Here is a 7,795-nt window from a genome sequence, read left to right on the forward strand (position 1 = left end):
AAAGCTTAATCATTGTACTCGAATCTAAGCCGACACCCCCCCCACCCCCCCCCCCTTTCGCACATATTTTTTCGAAAAAAAAAATCGGCTTAGATTCAAGTAAATACGGTATATTCATAATGACACTGCAATTTTTCGTTGAAACACTTAGCATTCATAGTCTCGCAGAGCTTTAAGTTGGTCATTTGTGGTGTGAGGCAGCGCTGCTTCCTTGACTTCTCGACCTTGCTCCCTCTGTCAGGGTTGAGTGCGGCGGCTGCCCTAAAACGAATAATGATATTTTTATGTGCACCAGGCTGTTGCATGATTATGCTGAACATAATTGGCCACACTGAGAACAACATTGATTGTGTTGTTAGAGCGCTCAAGAAACCCTCGCATTGCCTCTTTAGGGTGTGCTGTGTGGAATCAGTTAAAAGAAAAAAAACTCATGATCCAGATGGAGATTCATTTCTAAAAGACCGTATGGTTCATACAATGTCATTCATTGAAATGTAAGGACTTGAAAGGAATAATGCTCCTCACAGAGCAAGGTTCATGTGCTTTTAAACACTCACCCAAGTACAGCAAGGGCTCATTAATTCGGATTTCATGGGTCCGGAAAAACAAACGTCTGAATTAACCGAGTGCAAAATTATCGAGAGTATGAAGAAAAAATACACAAATGACTATTATATCAATGCGTTTTCTTTTTCTTGATGAATGTGCAAGTCCAGTACCTATTTTGCATAAGAGTAAAAGCCACGATTCCTGTCATGAAGTTCATCGTTCACAATGAGAGCGCGGCGCAAGACCCCGTGTATTAAGCCGAAACGTTTTTCTCAACCCATCCCTTATTACGTACCTCCACGAGCAACACCACCACGCCCACGTGCTGATCATTTTGTCACCTAAAATTGGCCGGGCAACTGATCGTTTGTCCATTGGAATGTAACAAGCGAGTTTTATGTCAACTTGCGGTAGTGCCGCTGAAGGTCCTCATCTTCAACAGCTGCCAGAATGTATGAGCTTTGTGACATTGTGCGCGCATAGCCCAAAGTCAGAACAAAGCTACCGTGCTTATATAAAAACAAACAAAGGTGTTATTAAACAATGCATGTGCTTGCTGGGACCAGAAAACACCTCCGAGCTATCCTATTTTTCTAAGTGCACACGCATGATTGCATGGTAGGCACTATTGCTTTCACAATTTAGATCTGTTAAAAATTACACTGAAACCATTGTAGCGCGATAGACCCGGACAAAGTGGATGACGGTACACCATGGGCACAATTTTCACCACGGATTTTATGGCATTGCCCCAGACAATCAGGGAAAGAACATACTCATCCTAAAGCGCATGCGTGCACATGTTCTACATTGCAAACAAAAAGAGATATGAAAAAGTCGTGTGTAGCTATATATGCGAAATAAACTTATAGACGTGTCGCTGACGCAATCTGTGTCTATTTTGCTTACAGGGAATTCTCGCTTGACCGCGCCATTGCTCGTCGGTCCTTTGTTTATTGTGCCTCTTTCTCTTTCTGTGTTGTGCTCACAAATATGTATACCAACTAGCCCGGACACACACCTTGCTCCGGCAGCAGAACTGCATAAAAAAGTGCTAGCTCTTACTTAAATTAATGAAAATTTTCATGTTACTTGGTGCCCTTCGATATCTTCATTAAACAGTGATTAAAAATACTTCGCACGTCAACCGTTCTATATACTATCATTATTTAAAATCTTTTATGACAGCTCAGAATTCCCGTAGACAATGAGGGTTGCAACGTGGGCTTGTTGGTACTCATTTGAACAGCTTTTGGTGTAGCGCGAAAAGGAAACACGGACACGAGAAGGCACAAAGGAACACCGTAGACAGTTTTACACTCAAGCTGAACATTTCTATCTGGTCATTCCTTCCATCAGAACCCTCACTGACTTAGCCAAATGGGAGTGTAGTATCAGATATTGGAAATTCCGCAGTACTTGTCTACTTTTGTACTATCTAATGTGGCTTGATCTAAGTTAGTTGCATGAATCTTGTCCAAAAGTCAGAAAAATCACATTAAGTTTTACCTTTGTGTGAACTCCAGGGTTAGGCTGACCTCCTTGCGGTATTCAATAGTAAAGGCGAAGTGTGTAAAGAACATCAACTTGAATGCCTGGCACCGTGTGGTGGATTCGATCACAGCATGGGTATCAATACAGATGGTAAATGCCCCGGCAGTCAGAAAGTTTTCTCCTGGAACAAAATATTTACTGTTTAGAAATATTCAGCAATATATTGCAAGTATCCATAGAAATACCTTTGCCAATGATGAAAGGGGAGCACGGCACGTCTTCGACGTTATCTTCACTTGTACTTGCCTGCAATGATAAAAGTTATGAAGTTAATTATGCGCTAAGTAGCCATTAAACTCCTGTACCCTGGAGTTCAAACAAGCATACGAAGACAATTAAAAAGTTAGCCAATATTTTTTATTGAACTACAGACATTGTAGATGTCATGTAAAATAATAAATAAATGCTATCAATAATAGAAGGTAAATTAAAGCAGCGAACAATTTGAGGAGCAGGCCACTGTCAAATAATTTTCTTACCTTCTGGTAGCTGAAGATGCAGCAGCACCTTAGGGCACTATAGCATCAGTGCCAACTTAGTGTGATCCATTATGTTGTGTCTTAGCGCCGGTAATTTGGGCTTCCATGACACACAGCGATATAAATCCTTTTGGACTCTTCGTTTTCTTTACAGTCCTAGTTTCGTCCTCGGTATCTCGTAGCACTAGCTCAGAGAAGGAATTCTCGGAACACTTTTCTGTACTGTTCCAATGGGCACTTCATGCAGAATGCATTCATGTTTTTGTGCAGTGCGGCACACTTCATGAAACGTGGCACAGTCGTCTTGGTGGTACCACAGAGACTGCAGACATGCATCGCTGAAATAAATAAAAAACTGTAATTACCGAAAGAAATAGAAAAGTCTGTTATAACGGTAAGCACTTCTGTAAAGCTATAAAAAGAAAGGACAGGAGGCTAATGCCTGACTGTAACAAACATTTTTTGCCAATTCAGAGAGAATTAATCTTTAACATTAAATGCTATAACTATTGAAACATATTCCTAATGCTTTCAAAAAGCCTTTAAAGGCATCCGCATTTGCATGGACGTGAGGCTAAGCATGCAGACGAATAACACCTGAGCACGTGGGCGCGCTCAGTGAACCTGCATTGCATAAAGTGTTTACGCAAGGAATCAACAATGCATGCGCAATGACGTTCGCAATGACGGTTGGTTCGCGTCGACTACTTCATTATTTGGGCTAGGGAGCCACGAAGTTGCGATTTCCGTTACACTTTTCGTTACCAGGAATCCATTTATAAAGGGCACGTGGTGGGGAAATTTGTCCAATGATCTGTATCAATCTGGGAAAACTTGCCACCTGAGATGGAGCAAAATGTCCTTCGTTTTATGAAAAGCAGAGTGTCAATTGGTTTTTATTTTTACTTCAAAACTCGTTCGAGTTGGGCTAAGCCATTGGGCCAGAAGACGAGTTGCACCTGCCTGCAGGGCCGTAGCCAGAAATTCTTTTCGGGAGAGGGATTCAACCGCTCTTTATGTATATTCGTGCGTGCATATTTACACATGCAAAAGCTAACAATTAATTGGGGGCGGGGGTTGAACCCTCACCCTGGTACGCCAATTCCTGACTATTACGTGCTGTAAACTAAATAGCGTGAAATTTGCTTCTCCGCAAAAGAGCAACACAATACATATGTTCAAGATCTATAGAATATTGTAAATGTTTACAAATCACAGAACATTTCTAATGAGCAATTCGCTTCATTCAAGGACAGATGCGCTTAAAGGAGTAGATGTTATTCTTTCAGTGATAATAGTAGCGTAATTACAGTTTGTTTCGCATGGCGTCATTTGGCAGGAAACAGCGCCGTCAAATAAACAAAGCGCATCTGTCGCGGTAGCATAGCTGGCTAAACACACCGACCAATCCGTCATATGCCAGTCGTCTGAGCAGCTCGGGAGCCGCTGTTATGTGCCAAGCTGCTCTTTTTGTAGCCTACATGTCGATAGGGCGGAGGTATACAACGTATGTCCTTCTAAACCTGTCGACCAAAACGTGCGCACGTCTTTTTTTTTCAGACGCCCTAAACCTCACGCGCGACAGAACGTGCGCCTCACAGAGCTAAAAAATTTCGCGTTCAGCGACGAACACATCTCGTAACTTGGTTGCGTTATTCAAAAGTTGTATCGGTACTTTTATTCGACGAGGAAGTCTAATAACTACTGCCGCCAAGCACTGGTGAACAAAACGGGCGAGAGCCAACGAAAGATTCATTCGCCCTTCAATACGCCACTAAAAACAAAGTCCGCCTCTCCGGAAACCGGGATCCTTTAACGGTAGTCACGATCGATGTCCACAATAAGCCTTCACGAACGGCTAGAACAGCGGCGTCGGCATTGGTGCTCCACTGAGAGATCACATGTGGCATGTGCCACGATTCACCGCCTGTACTACGAGCGCACTTGAGCCCACTTTCCAGAGGTCTTCACGGCTTCACGCCGTTGCGTGTAAACCACGGATAACAAACGCGTATCTAACATGAGCTCCAGCAGGGATCACGCCAATCCGAAACGCGCCGAGTTTCTCCTACCGAGGAGAAGACGTGCTCCACCGCAACGCAGGCTGAATGCAATGACGCAAGGAAGCGCGTGTACACGTCAAGCCCGTGTCCCATTGGCTAGTCACTCGAGGTATCAGTTTACCGAGTGGATGGGCCCCACACGTCTATTCGGCAAACTAGGTTTACCTAGGTTATCTATCTCCCGCCAGGAACTTAATGCTTCGTAAGGAAGGTCATCCAATGATACTACGCCCAGAAGCTATGCGTTTGCCCGTTCCCGCCAACAATGTTCAAAATACATAGCATTATGCAACCAAGCAGACCTTACGATGCAATGACCACTACAAAACACAAAACGCCGTACACCAAGCCACAACGTCATTGCTCAGGACCATGTTCACTATGCAGGAGAAAGCTACCTATTACACGTAGATAAACACACAAAAAAGCAACGTTCGCACTTTAATTTAAAAAAAAAAGAATTATATAACGTCGCTCGGTTAGCTGAGCTGAGTTATACGCACTTCATTAGTTTTTAGAGAAAGTCGGGTCAAGCTACAAGAAAAAGGTACGTGCAGAAACACAGAATACACAGGTTTTATGTAATAAAGAAACAAAGCGGGTAAGGTGAACAAATACCTATCATTATTCCGCACAGCGAAACCTCGCTAATGACAGCCCGCAGAGAACGCACATGAATTGCGCGGCGAACGCTGTAGTAAGCGCTCTGCAACCGTCCAAGTACAAATTCGCATACTTTGACGTACGTTGCCGCTACCAGCAAAGAAATAAATGCGGTACAACAGCAGGCGTTCCCTCAAGCACCACTTACAAAGCCTCATCAGTATTTCTACCAAAGCATGGCAGGAATTCCGGCTCTCGCACAACGTTGTGGTCGCGCGCGCTGCAGGCGCAAAGCTGAATTAGAAACTACGCGAGAGCGAATTTCGCAAGCGGGCAGGCATAACAACGAGACCTTGCTGTAAGGAACTCTAGTTAGAAGCGAACCACCCACCTTTCAATGACAGACGCACAAAAAGCAGGAGCAGGAGGGTGCCGTAGCCGCGCTTTACACTGCATGCGTGCGTAGCCGCGCTTCGACGTGAGCGGTAGCCATCTTGTAAATGTAGGGGCCGGCGAGGAATGAACGTAGAACCGCAGAAAAGGCTCTGAATATTAATCAATCAAAATAGCATTGTACGAGAAACCAGAAAAACATGAAATGTTATTTCATGGACATTTGTAATCTTTCAGGTATTTAAAACTGTGGAGGTTCAATTTTGAGTCGTTTGTTTTGCTGAAGGTCACGAATAACAGAAAATTTCGGTTTCTCGTTTTAACAGATTTCCTTCATGGCACATTTACAGAAAGTTTGTCTCGCGGTACAGAAATTTCATGTATTTTATCTGTAAATTTACAACTATTTTTTACAGTGTATAGCTTTGCATTCATTGCCGCCATTTCCTTTCTTGTTCACCGAAGTCACTCATGCGCATTTGCTTCCAAATAATCAAAAATATACTTGCATTGCTCGTACAGCACATACAGCAATGTTTGTAAAAAGGCAAGAAAAAGATGGTTGATCCCTCCGTCATAGGAATCGGAATAACACGAAAGTAAAGCGTGCCCTTACAGAAGTAACTGAATGTTTACTGTACAATGATATAAGAGAGTTTGTACGATGTATATTGCTGTCTGGCAGCTATAGCACCGTTTAACGTGGATGCACCCACTTTGATGATTGGTGGCACATCTCCATCCCGACGACTAGCGTTCATGTTAAATGATTAATCAAACCCCTATGGTAGCTGTAGTAGTTAACGGTGAAAGCGTAATCAGAGAACGAGTTGTGATAGCCAGAAGAGCGTTGCATATTGGACGCAGAACTTGGCCGCCATCCCGCGGCATGTTAAAATGTGATTGAACACCACGGCTGGACTAGAGGGAAACGCAAAGCGCGTCGTGCCGCCCCGGTAGCCCGGCCGAGATTTTTCTCGTGGCGAGCGCGTGAGCGGGGAACGCGGTGTTACAGCCAGGTGAGGCAGGCGCGCGTCGCAGAGCTATTTTTGGTTTGGATTAGCGTGATGCTGTGAGCGAGGCCAACACTTTTGCGGCGCTTGTGCTAATATCGCCACCTCACGGTGTGTTAAGACATTGACAAAATTGAACTTCTGTTGAAAACGCACCAAATGGGACGGACGTGTAACGCGTTGAGTGCAAATCGCGGAGGCCACAATAACGACGAATTACTTTACTGTACCGCTCCCAGAGGGCAACACCACCCCGCTGACAGGGAGAGTGGTAGATATAAAAGGCGCGTTTGTATAGCCTCTAGAGCCTGTGACCGTGGCGCAGTGCCATTACAACTCGCTGGCAAGAGATATCGCACGGAATGGGAATTTAGCACAAAGTCTTTTTGAAGAGTTCGTTGGAGCACATCCCAAAATAAGATTGCATCTCTGCAGTTGTAATGACGTACCATTCGACATGTTTCTCCTCATTGGAATGCATAGCCTGTGGAAGACGCGCATGTTGCAGAGAAACGCAGAGCCGATAGTTTCCTCAACAGCCCACTTCATTAGGTTGGTCACTCAGCTAAGAGATGTCTACGAGCAAATGGAATATCAACCAGAATGGTATACGGCATTGGTGAGGTGCTTATCCTTACCGCTGTTCTAGCACACAATTGAAAAATCAGTTATGTGATGTATCCGCTATAGAGGTGATTGCGAATTCTGTAGTGCCTTCTGTTCGTCATTGTGTTGCGATAAGAGCATAATCAACATATTAGTTCTTTGTCTGTATTCAATTGCTTTCAAGTGATATCCTATGTTGAATAAATACCATGAAAAAAAAAAAAAAAAGACCGTGGCGCAGTGGATAGCGTGCCCGGCATCCGTTGTTGCTGACCAAGCGGTCGTGGGTTCGATGCCCGTTGACGGAACTTTTTTTCTTTGTCATCTGATCGCGTAAATTTTTTCGACGTCATTTCTGTGACGGAAATACGTCACTGAAGTCTTGGTGGACCCGGCATAAAACACTTTCGTGTTAAAAAAAAACGACAAAGAACCGCAGTATTTGATATTTGACCCCGCTCGCCGTGCAGTACGAACGTGGAATCTCGCTCTCGTCGAATAGTCGTATTTGGTGAGCGTCAACATATGTAAGCGC

At 44.1% G+C, this 7,795-nt stretch overlaps 1 long non-coding RNA gene across 1 annotated transcript; it reads right to left on the reverse strand.

Annotated features, from left to right (window-relative positions):
* Window positions 1-138: 138 nt before the first annotated feature.
* On the reverse strand, window positions 139-5,718 carry LOC125757003 (uncharacterized). Its single transcript, XR_007414990.1, has 5 exons — window positions 5,640-5,718; window positions 2,583-2,920; window positions 2,289-2,349; window positions 2,059-2,224; window positions 139-261 (listed from the first exon to the last, which is right to left on the reverse strand). It is a non-coding gene; the product is annotated as an uncharacterized LOC125757003 (long non-coding RNA).
* Window positions 5,719-7,795: the final 2,077 nt, after the last annotated feature.

The sequence above is a fragment of the Rhipicephalus sanguineus genome, chromosome 1 (assembly GCF_013339695.2).
Source record: "Rhipicephalus sanguineus isolate Rsan-2018 chromosome 1, BIME_Rsan_1.4, whole genome shotgun sequence".
NCBI classification, from domain to species: domain Eukaryota; kingdom Metazoa; phylum Arthropoda; class Arachnida; order Ixodida; family Ixodidae; genus Rhipicephalus; species Rhipicephalus sanguineus.